This window comes from Phocoena sinus, chromosome 9 (assembly GCF_008692025.1).
Source record: "Phocoena sinus isolate mPhoSin1 chromosome 9, mPhoSin1.pri, whole genome shotgun sequence".
NCBI lineage: Eukaryota > Metazoa > Chordata > Mammalia > Artiodactyla > Phocoenidae > Phocoena > Phocoena sinus.
The window spans coordinates 67,942,106-67,964,202 of NC_045771.1; the positions used below are offsets into that span (position 1 = coordinate 67,942,106).

General features: G+C 35.6%; 1 protein-coding gene across 6 annotated transcripts in view; it reads right to left on the reverse strand.

Moving 5' to 3' along the window:
* The window catches only part of DGKB (diacylglycerol kinase beta), a 648,598-nt gene that overhangs the window by 292,451 nt on the left and 334,050 nt on the right, over positions 1-22,097 (reverse strand). The window lies entirely within an intron of this gene.

Here is a 22,097-nt window from a genome sequence, read left to right on the forward strand (position 1 = left end):
TCTCCCGTTGCGGAGCACAGGCTCTGGACGTGCAGGCTCAGCGGCCATGGCTCACGGGCCTAGTCGCTCCATGGCATGTGGGATCTTCCCAGACCGGGGCACGAACCCGTTTCCCCTGCATTGGCAGGCGGACTCTCAACCACTGCACCACCAATGAAGCCCTATAATGTGTATCATTTAAAACCCGTTGAATACCTACTGTGTGTTAGGCACCTGATAAGCAGAGAAGATATAAAGATGAATAAAGCATGATTCTTATCTTTAAAAATTTAACATAGTAATTATTTCTAACAATATTCCTAATTTGAAGACTTTAAAGACAATTTCTACTTTTTTAAAGTTCTTTTTGAAGTCTTTCAACAAGTTTGTTTTGAAATTTATTTGGATTTATTTGGAAAGGTACACCTGTTTTCTGACTGTTTAGAAAATATTAATTATCACCATCAATATGCTTGCAATACTTCCTGCCAAATAGAAAAGAGCATGCATGGCATACATCTCTATGCTTAAACATCTCAAGATCACATAAAATAATGCATAAAAAGCAAATTTAAAACTGTAAATCAGTAGGCACATGTGTTTTATTATTTAAACAATAATGATAAGGGTCAGAAAATTTTCTTAGAACATAAAACAAGCAGATAATTACTTAGGATAGGTTAACAACTTTATTCTCATATGAATTCCAAATTATTCAACTATGCATTACAAGATAACATTTATTTTGAAATTAAGGAAAAACCTGTGACCCTTGATTTGCAAATTGTGTCATTTAGTACAAAAGTATTTATGCTTCACTTCATTTATTAAGGCCCCAAAGAAGTATTTATATAGCAACTAACATTTGGATAACTACTGTTTGCAAATCATTTTATAATACACTTCCTTGACTGAAATTTTTAGATAAGATTCCGTTTGTCCAAACAGATATATCTATCTGAAGGTAAATTTAAATCAGAGCCCTATGAAGACAAAAAACGGACCAAATGAGACTGACTGAATTCACACTACACAATGAAAATCATAAATAGTAAATAAAAATGAAACAGCTAATATAAACTAATATATGCATATGCATAGAAATGGAAGTAGTAATGGCTCATGCATATCACGGTTACTGCATGCCAGTCACTGTTCTCTGAGTTTTACATTAACTTACATACTCCTTTCTACTCTCCAGGGTAGGAACTACTGTCATGCCTTTTTTTACAGAGAAGGAAACTGAGGCACAGAGAGGGCTAAGCTCTTTGCCCAGGGTCACCCAACTGGTAAGCAAAGAAGCCTGGATTTAGATTTAGGCTGTCAGGTTCCAGAGTGTGTCCTTGTCACCACTATAGCCATTTCAAAGATCAAATTAAATGGTTCTGGTACATACTGCTTTTCCTAACAAACAAATAAACAAAGCTGACACAGATACGGACTGAACACTCAAGAGTATCTATTTCACATATTGTCGTAGTTCACAATTTTGTGTAACACACATAGATCTGAACTAGAATGTGTTACTTTTTGCATAGAATCTCAGTTTCTCCACAATTGCTCAAATTTCACACACTACTTAAGATGAGAAGCCTACTTAAATTCCTCATCCACTGTACAAGTAGCACCCACTTTTTGAACGTTTGCTTTACGTCACTTCACTTTTGCAAAAGACCTACATGAGTAACTGTTCTCCCTAACCTAAAGAAAGCCTAAGAGGATTTTCACTTTTACAAAAAAAAAGACAAAAGCAAAAATAGTGTTCAGATTTGTTTTGCAGCAAGAAGCGGGCACCCTAGCAGCAGAGTAACACCTCCAAGCTCCTTCCCTGGGAACTGAACTCAGCATCTCAGTATCAAGTCACCATAGCTTTAAACTGTGTGTGTGAGCATCTGTGCTTTATCTTGAATTATTTTGTGCATCCACTAGCAAGCCTCTTCGCTTTACGCTATTTTGGCTTACAAAAGATTTCATACAAACGGTCTACTTTTGGATAGCGAGGGAAACCTGTATTTCTCAATTATACCTATTGTTTATGTCCCTATGTTCTAGAACTTGAGATTTCCCCTCCTTTCATATGCTCTGATATCTGTCCACACTCTTTTGAACATTTTCTCCATAGTTACAGTTTTCCATATATTCCAGGGGGTAAATTTCTTCTGTAAAGGACCAGATAGTAAATATTTAGGCTATGAGGATCACGTGGTCTCTGTCACAATTCAACTCTGCCCTTGTGGTTTGAACACAGACATAGAGAGCAGGAAAACCCATGAGCTTGGGTGTGTTCCAACAAAACTTTTCTCACAAAGCAAGCAGAGGACTGGAATTGGTGCGTGTGCCATAGCTTTCCGGTTCCTAATATATCTTGTTATGCTACATTGGGAAGTGTTTATATCTGGTGCTGCTTTTTGGGAGGGAAGTATAATTTGAAAATGCTCTCCCATCTAGAGAAGCCACTTAATTCTACAGCATTCCCTGTATGTCTCTATTAATTTTATCTTCTCTTTTGACCATGATTTTTACTGGAAAATCATCTTGGGCCAGTTCTTGGATAGTCGGTATTTTCACAAACATTATCACACTAGATAGCTACAACAACCCTGTGAGGTGCCTGACCCAAATCATTCCAATTTACAGAGGAGGTTACTCCCACAACCAGGAATAAAAATATAGCTTCTTTTTTTTTTTTTTTTTTTGCAGTACACGGGCCTCTCACTGTTGTGGCCCCTCCCTCTGTGGAGCACAGGCTCCGGACATGCAGGCTCAGCGGCCATGGCTCACGGGCCCAGCCGCTCCGCGGCATGTGGGAACTTCCCAGACCGGGGCACGAACCCGTGTCCCATGCATCGGCAGGCGGACTCTCAACCACTGCGCCACCAGGGAAGCCCTAATATAGCTTCTTAATCTAAAGTCTCTGCTCGTGTTACTATATAACATACTTTTTGAATTACATAGAAAAATCGTATGTGATTATTATCAGATACTTGCTACCTCTTAAATACTAAATTGGTGTTCAAAAACTTCCTACTCCATTTTCCACTTCCTACAAATCACTTAGTATTTCTGACCTGCCTTCCTAAATTCCTAAAGAATTATTGGCCCCTGTAATGAGGACATCACTGTTCCTCATGCACTTCATTCAAATGATAGTTTTGACAGTACATTCTGATGGGGATAAAAAGGAAAGAAAGTGGTATTACTTTAGCTGTACCTTATGCATTATTCAATTTAATGTAATCTTATAACAACCCTGAGAACTACGAATTCTGTTGTTATTCTGGAAATGTTTCTGTTGTTACAGGTGATAAAATGGAGGTAATTCTAAATAATTTGCACAAAGTTTCAGAGCTGGTAAGAAGCAGAATCAGAATTCACACATTGTGTGCACTTTGTATGACATCAAGACATACCAGTTCCCAACTTCCAAATCATCAATATACTTTTTCTTATGTAAACTCTGCTTAGAATTCTCTATATTTCTTAATGAGGACCAGGAAAACTTGCTCGCATCATTTAAACAATAAAGTTAAAAATCACAGAAATAACTTCAATATGAGTTTTATTACTGTTTATGAGCTAAAGAGCTTGAAACATTCTGAATGAAATTAAAACACATTTTATTGGTGTGGAATCATGAACACTTGTCAAGTTGTTTTGTACAAAACTCTCCAGGTTTTCACAGCTATATAAAATCTCCCTCAGAGAAATAATTGCAGAATGAAAAAAAACAGATGTGGCATTTTTGCGTATTATCAACAAAAATATCTTTTTATTTTATTTTGCCAGTGTCTTACCATAACTGCATTTATGTTGTAATTCTGTACATAACATGTACAAAGAAAGTACATGACATTAGCAGTACATGTAATGGTCTCCAACAACGTTTTCTGGTTACTTACAGTTCTCTAGAGATTACCTTTGCACAGGAACTAATTCTGTATGTTTCCTAACCAAAACCCCACCTTTCATGCTGTGCACTCAAAGCTACACCAAACTTTCTCCACTCTATTAAAAGTAATCGAATCAGAACGTTTAAAGGTATTTTAAATGAATGTGCACCGAACAGTCTCCAACTTGGTTCAGGAAATAGATTTAGGAAAGTTTTTAATACCCTGCAAACTTTAAGAGGAAATTACCTTTCGTTATTTAAAGCTAGAGAAAATTGGGCTTTAGAACTTTAAGACAATGTGCTATCATTAAGCCCAAGGCAATGAAAAGAGTCTTTCTTTTCAAAAAGTCACATTTTGCTTTTGTAAATTGTGTTTTCACTGTTGGAAATTCAAACACCATATAGTATTTTTTAGACTCTTACCTGTGGGAATGAGTTAATTTTGTGTAATATAAAGCTAAACTTGAAATGTAATCATTTGTAGTATCTGACAGCAGATACTACAGGCTGCTAATATACATGCACAAACTGATTCTATGCGACTTCTGAAAGATTAAACTGCACACCCTTTGTGGACAGAGCAAATTAAATTAGGATATGAATGAGTGCAGTTTTACTACGCAGATGTTCCAGCAAAGCCTAACACTATTGCTTTACTTGAAAAGTTAATCATCTCTCACGTTATTTTTTCAATTGTTAACCTTCCAATGAGTCATGCTAGCTTAAAATTAACTTGTTATATTAGCTGTATTCACCTGAAAGTTCACATAGAAACATATTTTATAGCTTTTAACGGTTTCAAGTTTATATAAAGGATTAAATATATTTTAACAAGCATCTACATAACTGACATGATTATTTTATTCTAATCTGAAAACCTAATTATCACCTTATTATGGAGGACGAGGAACAGCTTTAGGGGCAAATTAATGCATCCTATCAGTGGGACAGTTTGTCACTTTATTAAATAATCATCATCTTGGCAAATAAAATTGTTATAAGCTTCATCAAATGAAGAAAAGAGACGGGACCCCCTCACACTATTAAACATTAAAATTAACTTCCCACAGGTTTCTAAACAGTTTACTACACTTTCACTGTGTTGGATCATAAAGTAGAAATGACAGCATTAAGTTCTCTTTATAACATACAAAGTAAACATATTTCACATCTTTTAAAAGTAAACAGATTTCAGACACTACACAGATATATCATATATTTAATTGTACACAGTTTAAAAGTATGCTGCATGTTACAATAATAAGAAATCATCATGTACTAGTAAAGATGGCATGTAAAAGGGCCTGCATCATTAAAAACTAATTGATATTATTAAGCAATTACCTAAAACACACAGTTGCCAATAATTTCTGTACATTAAAAAGCTTCTATGTGCTTAACAAATAACTGTTTTCCTTATTTTCTTATCTAAATGGAAAATTTAAGAAAATTATAATAAAAAATATATGTAAAATAAGAGATTTGCTAAAATGCATTCTGAAGAAATACAGTATTACATTTTAAAATATTTATAAAATGAAAATTTTGCAAGATCATTAAATATTCTAAACCAAAGAGGTATGTTGAAAAAGTCTTATAAATAATTAATGTATTATATCATAGTAATGCTATTATTCCTAGCTTTAATTACCTAAGATTTTAAAAATTATTTATTTTTAATTATTCTTATTATTATAATTATTAATATTTTAATTATTCTAAGAATTTTTTCTTAGAATGCCCTCAGTTCCAATAAGAAAACTGTTACAGACATTTTGGCTTTAATTAGTAATGCTACAATTAAGAAAGTATCAAAACTCTGACTTTTAGTTTGACTTAAGTAATGTCCTTCCCACATCAAATTAAAACTGGTCTTGTCTATCAAATGTGATCAAAACCTCAATTAGTTAGCAGGACTATGGTACACAAACGGCCTTTGACCTCTCAACACAGATTGCTCAGATTTTGGCTTTTTGTAACAAACTCTCAAGTCCGTTGGCTGGCATTCAAATAAAACTCAAATTACACTTTGCTAAAAGAGATGCATATTTACACAAGAGAAGGGCTACTGGTATAAATATCTACCTCTGCCATTAACGCAACACTCAGCAAAACAATTACTTTGACAGTGTGCTTATTAAGAAAGGACTCTTCCCGCCTTGTCTTGAGCTCAAGGATTGCTGCAATGACTGAGTGCATGTAGGCCATCGCCCTCTGCTGGTTGGATTCTTCAACTTCTTTAAAGTACTTGAATCTTTTCAAGACTTGCTTATAATGATGTCCTAAAGCTTCTTTCTTTCTGTAATTAAGGATCTATGGAAACTATATAAGAATTTGAACTTTAAACTTAATTCCAAGAATTCTAATAAAAGGAAGCTTTCTGTGAGGGTCACAATAAAGGTAGATTCTTACATTCCTTATCCTAAAAGTTAAAGAAACAATTTAATAATATGCTTAAATAATAAATAAATGCTTCTGATAAAATAGTTTAAATAAGCAAATAAATAAAACAATCTAAATACATGCTAAATAAATGCCTCTGATAAAACTATTAATAATAATGTATGCAATTACATATATTACTATAATTATATGTAATATAGTTTTATCTCATAATATATGAAAATATAATTCACCAATGACTTAAGTCAGTGTCTTCAAAAAGCATAGCTGATTATAACAAGCATAGTTCAAAATAACCAAACCCAGTCACATAACCCAGTTTTCACTAATCTGGATTTTACCAATGCTTCAGTTTACAGATGATGGAGCAAAAATGACTCTTATTTTACTAGCTGTTCATCTCAATCCCAGACATCCCACATAATGCCACGCGCCAGTTAAAGGATCTACTGTCTATGGAACTGACCTGGATATTCCACAGATAGATACCTCACATTCGACAAGCACAGCATCAAATTCATAATCTTCTGCCCACATACCACCTCTTCTTCCTACACTCACCTCCTGGGTGGTGTTGCTACCATTCTGCTTTCATTCACCATTCCCTTCAACATCCACATTCACAGCCGTATCAATTACTAAATTTGATAACAGTAGTCACTTTTCTCTTCTAAAAATCCATTTCCGTAGTCTTATGTCCTTGTTTTAAACCCTACAGTTGTTTCATATAACCTCAAGGGATGTAAGTCCCAGTTTCCAATGGGACTATTCAAGTTCTCTGGGATCTGAGTTTGATCAACAAATCCCCTTCAATTTTCCGTTTCTTACATTTCAAACACTATCTATCTATCTATCTATCTATCTATCTATCTATCTATCTATCTATCTATCCAACCATCCATCCATCCATCCATCCATCCATCCGTCCATCCATCTACCTACCTACCTACCTACAACTATTTATGGTTCCCACCACATACTGGTATGTTTTATGCCGCTTTACCTTAATACATGACATTGCTTCTATTAACTCCACAGACTCTTGTAAAGCACCTAATCATCTTTTAGAACCATGTTCAGGAATTATGTTTTCTACAAAGTTTTCCCTCACAGCACCACACCACCACCACATGAAAATTATTTGCTCCTTTGTATCCTTAGGTACGATATTTTGGTTACTGCATTCATCTCACGTACTACACGTATTGTTTGCATGTATCTTTCCCCTACTAACCCACAAACTCTAAGAGGCTGGAATGATATCGAACTCATCTGTTACCCTGAAAAATAAAAATATTTTCTGGTTAGTAGATATGTATTAAATGACTGTTCATCTGGACAGAATGGTTAGTAACTTGCTGCATGTGTATCCTAGAGAAGTTCCTTGAAATTCTAACTCTGTTTTCTAATATACAGAGTGGGAATAATAATAGTAACCATCGCCTAGGGTTGTGTATGACTTAAATAAAATAATCCAGGAAAACAATTTGGTAGAGTATCTGGAACACAGTGCAGCCTTTAAAACATACTAGTGATGAGTTTTATTATAGTACATTGTTAGAACAAAAGACAACTATTAGATTTATAACTACTAGGCTACAAGAATTCATAATGAAAATAAGATGGGTACTAACTATCGTGACATTATTTTAAGGGGTCATGGTAACCCAAGGTTTTTTCCTTAATGCAATAATTTTTCTCATAAAGATTGATAAGATTAACAGATAAAGAGAAATCAATAGAGTTTTCATTAGACTTTGCATTCTTTCCCTCATATAATAGTTTCAGTTAGTTTATGTATATTTGAATATATTTTAGATCATTAAGCAAATACAAAACAGGCTAAAACATCTAGTTTGAAATGTAAAAAAGCTGATAATGTAAAGTAATTGAGCAAGAATATAAATATATTTCATATTAATAAATTCACAGATTACATGAATTACAGGACATGAATATTTCCGTACCTTAGAAGTTACAGAAACTACAAATGACCTTTGTAATTTGAATATGTCTTAAAAATTAAAGCAGAATAAGAAAAAAGTTAATGAAAATAAATATGCAAAAAACACTTGTAAAGAATTGATTAGGTCTGTGTGTAAAAACTAAACAAATTATGCCATCACAGTGAATAAGAAACTTATCAGCAAATTAGAAGGGTGGCATAAGTGGCATGTGCCCTGCCTAGAAATAAATGGACATATAAAGATTTAAAGTTACAAAGGTGATAAATGTGGGACTGACTGCTTGCACTACAAACAGGTTTTATCATATAATGTTTTCTCATAGTATCTGTATTTTTACTACATTAAATAGATGCAATAGAAGATGAGGACCACAGAAATTTAGATGTAAGTGGCTTCCTAAACCCAAGAGAGTGAACTAAGAATCCTAAAGTCTATGAACAGCCCAACTCACTTTCACAATACGTGACGATTTTGGCAGAGACTGCTAATCAAATTCCATTTTCCTTTCTTTCTGTGTGTACTAAGCCTCCCAGGCTTTAGGTGGGCCCATGACCCCACAGTGGGAGACCACATTTTCCTGAGCTCTTGTCTTTCAGGATGGCTGCTTCACTAAGTCATAACATGAGCAGAAGTGACATGTGTGACTTTCAGTGGAGGAACTTGGTGACGATGCTGTAAGCAGTGGACATGGGTATGAGAAGACTATCTTTTTGGGGGGATAACCTCTTTCTTTCTCACCTCAGACAGAAACAGACACATCCTTCTGGTAGCACAATGTACTTAATTTTGCACTTAACTTCAGTGATAGTTTTTACCACATTTTATTGTGATTACATGTTTGGTTTGTCTTCCCCACTGGCCTGCAGGCTTTTCAAGGGCAGGAAGGATATTTAATTATTAACCTTATTTATCTTCCAAACACTTTTACATTACAGACCTGCCTGTAGTAAATATTTCTCTCATGTTACACATTAAAAATAACAGAAAAAAAATGAAATTGTATTAAGGGTTTTTGTGTTAAAGTTGTGGGGTTTTTTTGTTTCACAAAATTTGGTAGTAATCATTTTGTTTTTATAAGTAAAAGGATATAACTGTGTAAAACTTTAACTCTTTACTGAATAAATATTAGTATTCTTAGAATATTAAAACATTGGGCCATAAACTAAGAATTGCTTAATTTTCTGAGGCCAATATTTGCCTAAGAAAATGATGTATATTTGATGTGTATGCCTGACACATTTCTATTTTGGTTATATGGTAAATCTATTTGATGATTGAACAGTTTCTTGAATACTTATACTCAAGTTTCCCTCAGCACTTAGAAAGATTTTCTGAGAGGAGCAGAGCAGAAACCTACTTTTAAAAGATGTGTTACACAGCAAGTCAAATAAATATTAAAATAAAATATAAGCTATTAACAAAAATCAGTGTTGAATAAGTCCTTCTTTTTCTGTTCCACATCAAAGACAGAGAGGAGAGACAGAGAGAGAAACAGAAAGAGAGATCAGGAAAAAAAATCAAACCCAAAGAATACACATTTACTTAATTATTTGAAGATCCACATTACCTAATTATTTGCGGATTCAGGTATGCTAGACCCTATCCAATGTCTTTTATAGAATAAAATTATTTTAATGTAGATCGTAACTGCTTTTAAATTTTCAGAAAGTTTAAAATTACTTTTATAAATGAGCTTAGGACTTGGACAGATACTTATATACCAATATTCATAGTAGCATTATTCACACTAGCTCAAAGGTGAAAAGAACCCAAATGTCCATCAACAGATGAATGAATAAACAAAATGTAGTATATACATACAACAGAATATTATTCAGCCTTAAAATGGAAAGAAATTCTGACTACAATACGCTACAAAATGCTACAATATGGATTAACCTTGAAGACATTATGCTAAGTGAAAGAAGGGACAGATTTGAATGACAAATATTGTATGGTTCCACTTACATGAGGTAGTCAGATCACAGAGACAGAAAGTAGAATGGTGGTTGCCAGGGACAACTGGAGGCGGGGGAGAAAGGCGAGTTATTTGTTTAAAGGGTACAGAGCTTTAGTTTGGAAAGAAAGAAAAGTTCTGGAGATGGGTGGTGGTAATGGCTGCACAGCAATGTGAATGTACCAAATGCCACTAAACTGCACACATAAAAGTAGTTAAAGTGGTACATTTTTTGTTATATATGTTTTACCACAATTAAAAACAAATAGTTAAAATACAAAATATCAAATTTTGAAAAAAATTCCCTAAAACAAAATAAACATCTGGCTTCATTCCTGTGGCTTTAACAAAAGCCATATAAATGTGTCTACATAAATAAAAGAGTTTTTATTCCGCATAATGAATTCTACAAAGTTGTTAGGTTTTGTATATGATGAAGCTTACATTAAAAAACTGAAGTTTGAAAACTTTGAAAATTTGGAATTCTGAAACAACCATAATCAGATTTAAAAAGTAAAAATAGAAAATTCTAACAACTAGAAAGAACATTGGAAATAGCAATCAGTAAGATCTTCCTTTATTTTTAATGTTTTTATGGCCTAACGCAGTTGGCATTCTTCCCTGTGCACCACCAACTCCAACATTAGTTTCCTGTTTAAGTACTTTGCTCTTTATTGCCAAATTCCTTTGAAGGGTCATAAAAAATACATGCATTTTTTAAATAAAGCTTTTCTATTGTTTGAGATCACTTCAGAGACTCTGTAATATCAGAATTATGATTATAACATAAATTTCATGCCCTGAGTCCTTCAGGCCTCCACTTTCGATATTCACAAGCCAGAGTTATGAAATTTTCAAATCTACTCTCAAACTTTTGTCTCTGACATGAATTTCAAGTCTTTTGAAATTTAATAACTGAGAATTGTGATCCCTTCCTTTTTAACCCTATCATGAAGTAGTAGTTGCATTAAAATACAGTTTGGAAAAAGGAAGGGCCAGGAAGTTAAATCAAAATTCTTCAAGGAGGACTTGCTAGCGCAGTGGTTAAGAATCCACCTGCCAATGCTGGGGACATGGGTTCGAGCCCTGGTCTGGGAAGATTCCACATGCCGTGGAGCAACTAAGCCTGTGCGCCACAACTACTGAGCCTGTGTGCCACAACTACTGAGCCTGTGCACCACAACTATTGAGCCTGTGTGCCACAACTACTGAAGTCTGCATGCCTAGAGCCCGTGCTCCGCAACAAGAGAAGCCACCGCAATGAGAAGCCTGCGCACCGCAACAAAGACCCAACACAGCCAAAAATAAATAAATTTATAAAGAAAAATTTTTTCTAAGGATAGTGAACGATCCTTAGGAAGCAGCAATTGAGTGGATTCATTCTAATGAATAGAAACAGCCAATCTAAAACTCAGGGAAGGGCAGAAACAGCAAAGGACAGAGAAAAGGTCAAAAGTCAGGCCAGGAACCAGATCTTAGATCGCCTTGTAAACTAGTAAAGTTTGAGAAATTAATGAGTTTGATAAAGCAAGGTAAGTTAGCTTTTTAAAAAGATCACTCTCAAAGAAGTTGCAAGAGACTAGAGAAGAGAGCATAAACTCCCAGAATTCTGAGGATCGCTAACAATTGTGGCTTGGTTAGACAGCAGAAGCAGCCATAATGAAACTAAAAACTTAGCAGGAATAGGTAAGATGGTATGTTTTATGGATTAAGACAACACAAGGTTTAGAAAGAGAGTGACAAATTCAAAGTCAATTTCTGTAGAGGTAAAAAAAAAAAATCTATATATTGGATAGAGTAACTGAGAGATCTTCTGTAACCTTAATGAGAACATTTTCCCTTCAAGAGAATCCACATCAAATTGGTTTTCATAAGGGAATGAACGGACAATGGGAAAGTGTATAGAACTTATTAAAAGAGTTTGGTTATAAAGAGATTAAGCTGAATCAGGTATAGCTGGAAAAAAAGGAAGGTCAGGAGACTGATTTTTTTTCTCTCTTTTTTTTTAAGTATAAAGAGAAAACCTAGGTAGAACTTGACGGGAAGATGTTAGGAAAGAGCTTGAAATAGTAGGATATAAAAGATCTGGGAGAGAGGAATAAAGTATGCTTCAGGTATAGAGAAAAAGAAGATGGTGGTGGTATGGAAGAGATATGGCTCACAAGAGGTAGGGATTGGCCCTAGGTTAATGGATGGCTAACTTATCTGTTATGTTAGAAAGGAGGAGGGAAAGATGGACGTTGATGTAGATAGACTATTGGTTTGTGATTTGGGAGTTGGGTTAATCACTGTTTAACTTGTGGTTTCTATTTCTATCAATATTTTTTTCATTGCAGTATAAATCAGAATCATTACCAGGAGGAAAGGTTTGTATAGAGTGAGTAATGTTGGAAATGGGTGGTGTTGTGGAGGTGGAGGGAAGGAACTGGATAAGCAAATAGATGTAGGATTACCATTCGTTACTGAACACTCAGATAAGTTTGGTCTTGTTTTGTGATTTTCTGCAGTAAAGTTCAACATCCCAATGAGTTATGGGGAAGGGAGTCAACTGGGTAAATACAGAGCTAAGCTTTCGCCAATGGAAATCAGTAGAAGAGGAAATAAGTTTAGCTTGCTGGCAACAGTGGTTGAAATAATAAACATGTAAGAACAGCATCAGGTATTTTCTAGTGAATGACACTTTCAGACCAGACTCTGTAAGGTAGTATTAAGATTTATGTACAAAAGAACAGGTTTAGAAAAAGTCAAAAAGAAAGTAAAAATGTTGTAACATAAGGACCCAAGTTTAGTAACTGATGATTACAATTGCTTATTAGTATGTACAGTGAACACAGCAGCATCTATTTCCCAATCCCCAATCACTCTGTTGCCATCTAGAGATCTACATGGTTCTAAGGGAAGTCATTTCCATCCTCTGGTGAAAGTGACCGGTCCAGCGGCAGGCATGTAACAGATGCAGAGCCAATAAGAGTGACAATCAGAACTTCCTTTCTCTCTTTCTCTCTAGACAGTGTGCGTTTGTACATGTAAATCTTGGAAATATTTGACTACTATAACCTAAGTCTGTCTGAGGACTAAGTTAACATATGAAGCAGGACAAAGACCAGAAAATAAAAGAAAAATGAAATTAGAACCTAATAATTTTATTTATCTTTGGATCAAACTTGGCCTGAAGTTCAGGTAACCGAACACAGACACTAAGAGTTGCCGAGCATACATGTTGCAGGGGCCCAGGTCTGGCTTTATTAGAGGCCATATTCCTTGCCATTCACCAGGAATAGGAGTCTGCAAGAAAGGCCTTGAAGGTAAACTCAGACTCTCTAAGAACAATCAGAGAGGCAAGGTGAAGACAGTGTGAGAGAGAGCGCTGATGTGTCCTGTGGTGGTTGTAGGCAGTGAGTGAAGAGGTCATAAATCCTAACTGCTCGTACTCATCAGGAACTTGGTATTCGCTAGTCACTTTTTTTTTTTAGTTTAGTTTATTTTTTTTTTACATCTTTATTGGAGTATAATTGCTTTACAATGGTGTGTTAGTTTCTGCTTTGTAACAAAGTGAATCAGTTATACATATACATATGTTCCCATATCTCTTCCCTCTTGCGTCTCCCTCCCTCCCACCCTCCCTATCCCACCCCTCTAGGTGGTCACAGAGCACCGAGCTGATCTCCCTGTGCTATGTGGCTGCTTCCCACTAGCTATCTACCTTACGTTTGGTAGTGTATATATGTCCATGCCTCTCTCTCGCTTTGTCTCAGCTTACCCTTCCCCCTCCCCATATCCTCAAGTCCATTCTCTAGTAGGTCTGTGTCTTTATTCCCGTCTTATCCCTTGAGTGCTCTTCATCCACTGTTTCTTACGTAGAAACAACCTCCCATGACCAGCGCTATTAGTAACAATCCTCGTTACGTGATTAGAGATTTGGGGCACAGAAAGATGAGCAGTCTTTCAGAAGTCACACAACTGATTTTTGAACGGGAAGAGCCAAGATCTGAAGCCAGGAAGACAGGCTCCAGAGCTCTAACTAGCACACATATGTGTCTGTCTGGGGGAGAAAAGAATTCAGTCAAGGAGATACACGTATGGCTTTTCAAGATTCCCTGCTTATTAGTTCTAACTGCATGGTGAAATACAGCTCACTGCTTCATATGATATATAACGAGTGCCACTCCTAGCTGTTCGCATACACCACAAATATTAAGACTTTATAGGAGACATAATCCACGGGATTTTCATGAGTTGCAAATAGACGTTTGGATGTTCACACAAACTGGCCTGAGGACAGAACTGAGCCATCAACTGTGAGAAGATCATGAATAAATGCACAAGGTGGCCTCAGGAAACCTGAGGTCTATCTTTTCCATATAGCTCTCCTTTAGATCTTACGGGGTTTGGAGGGCTTAAGTACCATTTCCAAAGAAATATTCTGAATAAACAACGTATTATTATTTAAATTTTAATTATTTCAGCTCCAAAGCTACTTCCAGGGACCATAAACCCAAGGGAATTTAAACCAGGCAGGAGTTGTCAGTGGTTAGGTGGACAAAGCATAGGAATGAGAAAATCAAACTGGTTTCATGTGTCAGTAAGTCAGTCAAAACATACTGCCAAGTTCTGATGCAGTGCCTACTCTGGATATAGCAGGTATCCATACAGCTGAGGTCCAAACTTTCAAACAGCAAATACTACATACGATGGTGTTTATACACAGAAGCTGGATAAATTCTGCTTGGTACCTTATTGCTGTGATCAAGGGAATTTATTCTGAACAGTCAAGCTACAGAAGTTTCTAAGGAGTAATCTAAAGTTGTGCTCCTTAAAGAGTAGCTCTTAGACCATGTTTTTCACAATTTCTAGATTTATTTAACAAAAATGAAGACTTCTAGACAGTACCTTAAACCTGTTAAATAAAAATATAAAAGGACAAAAACTTGTATATAAGTATACTATATATTTACCTATTTATATCTTATAATTATTATATACAGATCTATATAAACTTAAAAATTTATTATATGCTTATTTTTGACAAATATATATTTATTTTAAAATTTTATTTATGTTTATTATTTATATATGATTTATTATAACAATGTTTATTTAGATAAAATATAAGTAATATGTAAACAAATGTATACATTTGTATTTATATAAAATATAATGTATACTTTTACCCTAGATAAGACAAAATGGCACCAATGGCCACAATTCACATGACAGAGTCATGCTGGTGGAACATCTGACACAGCAGGATTAGCACTGATGTGGAGGAGAGTTGCTCAGTTTCTGGAAAGGCTCTATGCCTAGGATCACTGAAGCAGTTGTTCCTTCTTCAGAAGGTCTGAGATGAAAGTCATTAACCCAATAGAGTTGGGGATAAAGTGCCAGTAGTTGCCCCAAAATAAGAAGTTGTTTTTAAAATTTAAGTTGTCCTTTAGTTACAGTAGCCTGTTTTCCAAACCAGACCATTGCAGTTCTGTCTATAGAGATGAATCAGTTTCTATGTCATTTATATAATCTATCTGAAGATGATTATACATAAAATCTAGCATTCCGTTTGCCACCCTCACCAATCCTTAGCAAATTATAGGCACCCTATGATCAGGCCTAGCGCAGTGAAGATATGGGTGTACAGGACAGGTCTCAAGGTCAGCATCAGTGTTTAGCAGTAGCTGCTGCTAGTGAAATGCAACCAGCATTAAGGTTACTTAAATGCTACCAGATGCAGAGGGACCCAAAAATGAAGAAGACAATTGGGAATTCCAACAGAAGCTTTAAGTCAAGAACCAAAAGAAAGTAAGTGCCATAGGAACAAGGGCAGGACATGGAGAAACAAGGAGACATTGTAGAGGCACAGTTTACTCCTGACTGTGCATATGTATTAAGAGCATGAGCTTCTGGTTTTCCTACTATGAAGTATTATGTGGACAGTATTCACCTCCATAAAATGAAAATAGCAACTGTTACAGAGTAGACTTACTTTGAGGATTAAAGAAGACATCATATGATAAAAATGATTTAAGGATGTGGAAGTGTTATTCTTAAATAGTAGCCTTCATTATAATTATATGTTGCAATATTATTGCCATTAAACTCTAAGCTCCTTTGAAACAAGAACCTAGTATTATTCATCATTGAATCCCCTCTGTGAACGTTACAGAACATGTTTTAACAGTCCTCCGATTGAAAAGTGATATCTATATCCCCTCCCTTTGAATCTGAGCGAGCTTTTGACCACTTCAATCAATAAAAAGTGCAGTGAATATGAAACTCTGTGACTTCCAAAGCGAAGTGAAGAAAATGCCATAGAGCTTTTCCCTGTTCTCTCAGGATACTAACTTTTAGAGGCCTGAGCTGCCATGTCAGAAGTCTGGCTATCCTAGGCCACCACACTTTGAAAATGCCTAGGCCACATGGAGAAGCCATTTTGTAGGTACTTGTGATAGTTGATTTTATGTGACAATTTGGCTACAGGGTGCTCAAATTAAACATTATTTCTAGGTGTGTTTGTGAGAGTGTTTCTGGATGAGATTAGCATTTGAATTGTTGGACTCAGTAAAGTAAATTACCCTCCCCAGTCTGGGTAGGCATCACCCATACTGTGAAGGGTCTGAATAGAATAAAAGGCAGATGAAGGAGGAACCTGCCCCCTTTTCCCCTGCCTCACCGACTGAACTGGGACATCTGACCTTCCAACTGAGATTAACACCATCTGCTCCCCTGGTTCTTAGGCCTTTAGACTCAGACTGAATTACACCACTGCTTTCCTGGGTCTCCAGATTGCAGAAGGTAGATTCTTGGACGTTTTAGTCCAGCATCAGCCACCAGACATGAGAGTAACCAAGATTCCATCCACTAGCTATCAAGTAACTTCCAACCAGCGAGTCTTCCCAGCTGAAGGCCCAGACATGATGAAGCAAAGACAAGCCATCCTTGCTTCACCCTGTTTGAACTGCTGACCCACAGAAGCTATGCATGTAATAAAATGAACGTTTTACATTGCCAAGCCCTCAAGTAGTTCATTGTTTAGCAATAGTAAGCAAAAGAGTTTTTGATACGTGAAAGTGAATGGCCGCCACAACGAAAACAGAAAACATGTGACATTTGCTTTGGAACTGAAGGGTGAGAAGAACCTGGAAGAGACAGGAGGACACTGCCAAGCCTTAGGATACTGCTAGTGAGGGCTTGAACAATATAGGAACAAAGCTATGGGAGAGGGGAAGAAACTGAACTCATTATATGGTGGCAGAAAGCTTGCTATGGAGCAATAGTAAAGGGAATACCTTGGCAATTAGCATATTTTTGGCTGCTTATAAGTGTTTGTCAAATAAAATCTTTAAAAATACAAAAGTTATAGCATGTCTGCTATTTTTCTTGCTAGAAGCTGAGGTGGGGAGGAAGAGATTTTTGAGATATTAAACTTAAAAATTCATAATAAATCAAGATTTTGTATTTCTACTTTCTAAGTCTCCTCAGAAATTTACCCATTAAGGAAATTTTCTTCATATTTTAGGGCTACTGCATAGAATTATGAGGGTGGCTTAAATAAGATTCCCTACTTTGTGAAAACGCTGCTCATGTAGAAATACAAAGCAGAAAATACAAACTTCAAAATGCTGCATATTCAAGAATATTATCTTTCTCTTCAAAGAAAAAAGTATGTGAGGAAGCCTGTTTTTAAAAAGTAAACCTACCATTCAAGGTTAATATTTTAGAATTATTATATTCAGTCAGAAAATAATGCTGAACACATCCTTATAAGAACGTGTATTCTAAAAGGAAAAGCATTAGTAACTAATGCTTAGGTGGAGCAAGAAACAATGGAGAGCACCTAATCAGTTCCAATTAGCCATGCCAGAGGATTACTTTCCAGGTAAAATTACCTTATAATGAGGTGATTAACCTCTTTGGAAAGAGTTCAAGATAGACTTACTTTATACTTAATATATCCTATATAGAAGTGGTATAACAAAGGTCCTCAAGGTTCCACGCCAGGGATAATTTCTAACAAGAATCAACAGATTTTATTCTAGAAGAACCCAAAATGCTTACACTGTTGATGGAATAAATCGTAAAGCATCTAGATACTATAAATTAGGCATTTAAACTTCATATCAAATTAACTAACTTATATGGAACTAACTTTATACTAAAGAATGTAACAATTAACTCTAACGAATTACAAATGCTAGCCTCTAGATTATCTACAAAATCAAAGGAAAAAACATTTCTGTTGTTCACACTGGTCAGTGTTACAGGCTCATTCCCCAAAGTCAGCTGTCCACTGTCTAATTACTTTAGTGGATCCCCTCAGCCCCCAGAGCACACCTGGTTCTTGTTACAGTTAGAGACACTAATGCTAAGCCAGGGAGTAGGCCTGAACACAAAGGAAATAGAAGCTTCAGTGTTTTCAACACAAAAACACTTGGTAAATTGAGGACAGGGTTCTTAGATACAGCAGCTTTAACTGCTGGCTAAGTTGGTTTTTCCCTTAAAAGTGATAATTCATTAAGGACTACTTGAAATTATATATCTATAATATGTATAAATTTATATATTATATATATATTTGCTGTCAGCTTATAATAAACAAGAAATAATTTACTTTTAATTTGATAATTATTTCCTGTAAGTTTCCATGTAGGCATAGGACCTATAATAATGAGCAGAAATTGTTTTCTTAAACTGCCTTCTGTTTAGTACCCTTCCCTATAAGAAAACACTGTATATCTTGGATTATTCAGTTGTGATTTTTCCAACATTTCTGAATTAACTACTGTAACTTCACAAATCTTGTTTTTTAATTTGGTATCCTAGGAAGTGGGTGTGTATGTGTTTGTGTATGCGTATAAAATTTTTGCATAAAACACTTGCAAATTCATGTAAAGCAAAAACACAAATCCTGGTAATAGAAAGGCAAAATCAAGGAAGAAAAAATTTAGAATATTTGCATGGAGATGATACTAATAATATGTAAGTATCTTGCAAACAAAAACTGAAATAAATGTTTCTTCTTCAGCTAAATCAGAGAATATATAAGCAACCCTTACTTCAACCTATACCCTTTACAGCTCAATGCTCACCTTAACTTAGGAGTCCCAGAAAATACCCATCTGTACTGTTACAATGTAGACTTTTCTTCCAGTTGACATTCTTCTGCAGAACCTATAAACATCTAAGGTTTCTATGTAACCCCAAATTCATTTTCCACATTTGCCTTAGAGAGTCAAAAAATACAGGGTCTAGCTGGATGCCCATCACATAAAAAGAACTCCTTATTAAATGTCTGCAGAATAATCAACCAAATCAATAGGAGACAGCAATGCTTTATCCAAACTTCAGGACCTTCACTGATTCTTTTGTTACTCCCCTGCAGTGTCAAAAATAAAGGCAAGAAAACAAGAGAGCAGGAATAAGAAATCTAGAGAGAATGAAGAAAAGACGGAGTGAGAGGTAAAGAAGGATGAAAAGTTACTGAATCTCTTCCTAATTTATCCTCCAGTTCTCACACACTCTATTCCAAAGAGTTATCTTACAAACATGATTTTGAACAGCTCGGACATAAAACTGAGCATTATGGTTTAATGATGCCAGGAAATAATGCAGAAAGATTCAGGTGAATTGAATCCCTTGCATCAATGTGCACACAGCTCTAACTCACTTAACCATATTTTCATCTGCTCAGATCAGACCTATTTAAACGAGTCTCAACATACAAATGAAACTATATGGAGAGAATAGCATAGATAGTAAATTATTTTAAAGGTCTTATATTAGAACTATATTGTAGCAAGAATACATATAATTATGAAAAGCTTACATAAATATGATAATATGAAAAACTCACAGAAAATGTATGTAGCATATACATACACAAATAAATCTATGCATCACATATATATATGTACACACATGTATAAATCTATATATTATCTACCCATCTATTTATCTACACACTATATGGCTTATATGAGGATAATAGTTTCATCATCTGGAAAAGCTGACTTAATAACGCTTACACAAAAAAATTCAAGAAACGTTATTTAAAGGATATAATTGAGTAGTCATGCTAAGTGATAATGAAAAATGAGTAAGTTTTATTTTAAAAAATAGACCAAAGTTGGGTACGTACACAGAAAATAAAGAAATAAAAAATGCCTTAGCTCATGGGAGTCTCATGACTATATAATTTTGTCCAAAAGGTCCCTGTACAATGTGAACAATTATAATGAATATAGATTTTATTCCGAAAACTGAACAAGACAGATGTTTAAACTTTTAATATCAAGAGTGCCATTTCCCTAGTTGGTTTATAAAGATGGTACCATTTACAAATGTGGAAGCTTACAATGAAACATAATTTACATTTTTAAATAGAAAAAAATGCTTCATTATACAATAATGAAGTTGTCTTGACTGATGGATGCAAAAGTGAGGTCAAATGCCTAAAATAAAATGCCACACAGAATTTATTTAAACACTGCTTGTGAAGATTTGAACATTTATTTCGTTGAATTGTAAGAATATATTGTGACCTGTTTTGACTAATAAATAATTAATAATCATTAAGAATTATTGCTAACCGATAAAGTTGATAATACAAGTGCTAAAACAAATCTGTAAGTAAGCATTCATTAGCAAGGCATTCACAGAGCTCAGGGATTTATACTGTAAAATTTTTGTTTGTTAACACTGCTGGCTGGGGTCCTTGGATATTAAATACAAGAATACCAGGGCTTCCCTGGTGGCGCAGTGCTTGGGAGTCCGCCTGCCGATGCAGGGGACGCGGGTTCGTGCCCGGTCCGGGGGGGATCCCACGTGCCGCGGAGCGGCTGGGCTCGTGAGCCATGGCCGCTGGGCGTCCGCATGGTCCTGCGCGTCCGGAGCCTGTGCTCCGCAGCGGGAGAGGCCACAACGGTGAGAGGCCCGCGTATAGCAAAAAAAAAAAAAAAAAAGAATACCAAAAAACCTTTTAGTATCTAAAAGAATAGTTATTGAGGATCAAAACTCATTCTAGGCATATTTCAACTCTCTTTCTATTATCTTTTTTGGCACTATAAAAAGCACAAACTATAAAAGTAGTAAGATATTTTGAAACAAATACACCACTTACTACTAAATAATGTAATGAATACATTTAGCAAGTATCTACTGAGTGCTCATTATATTCCATGCACTGTGTAGATACTAACGTCCCAAAGAGAGTCTCATTCCATGATCTTAAAGCCTATTGTCAGAAAAAAAAATCAAGAATCATTCCACAGAATGAGTGTCATCTTAAAGGTATAGGCACATTTTCTAAATTCATGTAGACTAATTTAATTTCTTGAGTAATGTGTAGAGCACAGAATCTTTTCAAAATTAGTTTTTATTAATATAGTAACACCAAATTAACAGTCTGGAACACCAATTTTTCAGTTTTCTTTCTTCTCACACATTTAGAAGGCAAGCCCCTCTGTCATATCTTATATCACTACCTAGATTCTGAGTTAAACTGCCTTACTTAAATTTACATACCCGTTTCAGTTTTCTAGTTGTAGATGTCTTCACAAAAAAGCTGAAAGTAGTACAGAAACAAGGCACATACCTCTTGAACAGGGGGCTAAGAAAACGATCTTTGTTTCATTCAGGGAGTTAGAGACCAGAGAGTTTCCCCGCTGCGAAGCACAGGTTCCGGACGCGCAGGCTCAGTGGCCATGGCTCACGGGCCCAGCCACTCCGCGGCATGTGGGATCCTCCCAGACCGGGGCACGAACCCGCCTCCCCTGCATCAGCAGGCGGACCCTCAACGACTGCGCCCCGAGGGAAGCCCGACCAGATAGTTTTAAGTGATCAATGTGACAATGAAATAGTATCTTTGTGCAATATTGCTAACCCTCAGTGTTTGCTAGCAGGTGTATTAAGT